Source organism: Propithecus coquereli, unplaced genomic scaffold (genome assembly GCF_000956105.1).
Source record: "Propithecus coquereli isolate 6110/MARCELLA unplaced genomic scaffold, Pcoq_1.0 Scaffold18, whole genome shotgun sequence".
Taxonomy (NCBI): domain Eukaryota; kingdom Metazoa; phylum Chordata; class Mammalia; order Primates; family Indriidae; genus Propithecus; species Propithecus coquereli.
In genome coordinates, this window is record NW_012142745.1 from 4575394 (window position 1) to 4578018 (window position 2625).

Here is a 2625-nt window from a genome sequence, read left to right on the forward strand (position 1 = left end):
AAGGAAGGCAGGAATGGTGCATATGGTCTGAGACCTTGTGTATATCTATAGCAACAAGAAAATTTGGAGGAAAAGAAACCTTGGACCATAATCATGGTGGCTGCAAAGCCTCACTATCTAAGGCAAGACTCTGCAACTCTCCTCAGAACAAATATACCCAAGCCCTGTCAGATTGATAAAATGGTTAACTGAGAAAACAATATGAAAACAGAGGGGCCAGAGCAAATTTATTAAAATTTGTTCAAGAGGGCCTTGAAAACAGAACTTCTCGAAGGACATTTGTTGAAACTACCATAGTGATGGCCTTCTATTTGACTTTAACGAGAGCTGGTCATTCTCAGTGGGGTGTGTGTGTGTGTGTGTGTGTGTGTGTGTGTGTGAGAGAGAGAGAGAGAGAGAGAGAGAGTGCGTGAATATTTTCTTCTTCTTTTTTTTTTTGAACAGAGTCTCACTCTGTTGCCTGGGCTAGAGTGCCATGGCATCAGCCTAGTTCACAGCATCCTCAAACTTCTGGGCTCAAGCAATCCTCCTGCTTCAGCCTCTCGAGTAGCTGGGAATATAGGTGTGGACCACGATGCCCGATTAATTTTTCTATTTTTAGTTGTCCAGCTAATTTCTTTCTATTTTTAGTAGAGACAGGGCCTTGCTCTTGCTCATGCTGGTCTCAAACTCCTGACCTCGAGCGATCCTCCCGCCTCAGCCTCCCAGAGTGCTAGGATTACAGGCATGAGCCACTACACGTAGCCGAGAATATTTTCTTTTATGATTAATGTATCATATGAAAATCACAACTGTGACCTTTGGCCTAAAATGTCCTTTCTAAGGACTCTCAATCTAGAAAGAATACTATTTCCTTTTTAACTTAGCAATGGGAACTTTTAACATAAGTTACCGTAAAATGCAATATGGAAAAACATTGTCACCTTCTTGCTAGTAGAGTTAGATATAGTAAAATTCAAAGAAAAGAAAAACAAGGAAGTGACTTTTCATTATTCATTTCCAAGATTAGGTTTTCATAATCTTTGAGGCAATCTGAACTTCTTATTTCTTCATTAGAGTTGAGAAGTACTAAGTCAGTGGAATCTCAGATCTTCAACAGGACTGTGTTGGTCTCCTGTCCCCAGGACTTGCCACAGCAGTGGTGCTTGATACATTTTGTCCAATTATTATAAATGTATCTATTATGTACTCCTGTATAGCCAACGCCAAGCACATAGAAACAAAGCTGATCCTTCTGCCAAATGTAATTTTCTTTGATGATTTGCCAAAATATTTGTGGATTGACTGGATAACTAACCCCAACCCAACCTGACAAGTTTGGTCTTTAGCATTCTTCTATGCACCCTTCAGTGATTTGTTCCTCTGTTTCGACAACACTCCCATCCTTCTTATAATAACATTGTTTGAGAAACAGTTTAGTGTGGCAGTTACTTGCTTAGGCTCTGGAAACCATTGGCTCTTACAGAGGAATTGTTATGAATAGCTCGATGAATTAAAACTTTCTCGCCATGTCAATCCAATGATCACTTAACTCCAGAAACCTGGCACACAATATGTACACAAATAAATACACGTTGAATGTCAAAAGAATGAGTAAATGATTAAATTGTTAATTGAAGTGGTGAAGGACTATTGCATTGACTGAGTCCTAGTGGGTCCATGCTTTCTTTGCCTCAATGGGCTGTGATGGGGTATGATGGCTCTTTTCTATCAGCTGAGTGCTCTGGGAAAGTAACAAAAGCATTATTAAGTATAACACGATAAACTTCAAGTGAGTAGGATCAGGAATTCTGGGTGTTTTGCTCTTCATATTTACCTATAGATTAGGAATCCAATTAACCACCCAGTCCTACCATTTCTATCTCCCATGCGTATCTCAAATCTATCTCTATTCTCTCTTGCTTCCAAGTAGGCCAAGCCACCATCCTCTATACTTACCCTACATCCTTTCTTATTTCCTCTTCTGTGTGCCAGGCAGGAATCTTTGGACCATTTCTCTTCCTTACCTAAATTCACACCTTATGTTTTTTTCCAATCTTAATGGCTTTGGATACTCTCAGAACTCTGACGTTTACCGTTATGAATTGAATTCTGCTCTCTGTTTCTCCAAATATGTTGAAGTCCTAACCCACAGTAACTAGGCTGTGAGCCCCAGTGGTGAGTAAGAGACCTTTCTCATTCACCACTGTAGTCCATCCCCACTCCCTACCCAGTGTCTCACATATAGAAGCCTTTCCGCAAACAGTCAATGAATGAATGCGTATGAATTCTTTTGTGTGAATGCCCAATGCAAAGCAGGCACTCCATAAATGTTGGTTTCACGTTTGATTCAGTTGATGAAGGGATGACTAGTTTTTCCAGGTTTTAGAGAAAACTGCATTTGAATCTTTCTACTCTGCTGCTTACTGGCTGTGTGATTTCCTTTGCTGCACAGCTGGAGCTAATGCTTATTTTGTAGGGTTGCTGTAGAAAGAGAGAGGTTTATGAAGCGCTCTGCACAGTGTCTGACAGAGTGTGTATTTGTAGTATCCCCACTTAGCACTGGGAAAGGGTTCAAGGAAAAAATCCAAAAGGGAATAAGAAAGTGACTTCTAAACTAGGAAAAAATCCCCAAACAAGTTTTGC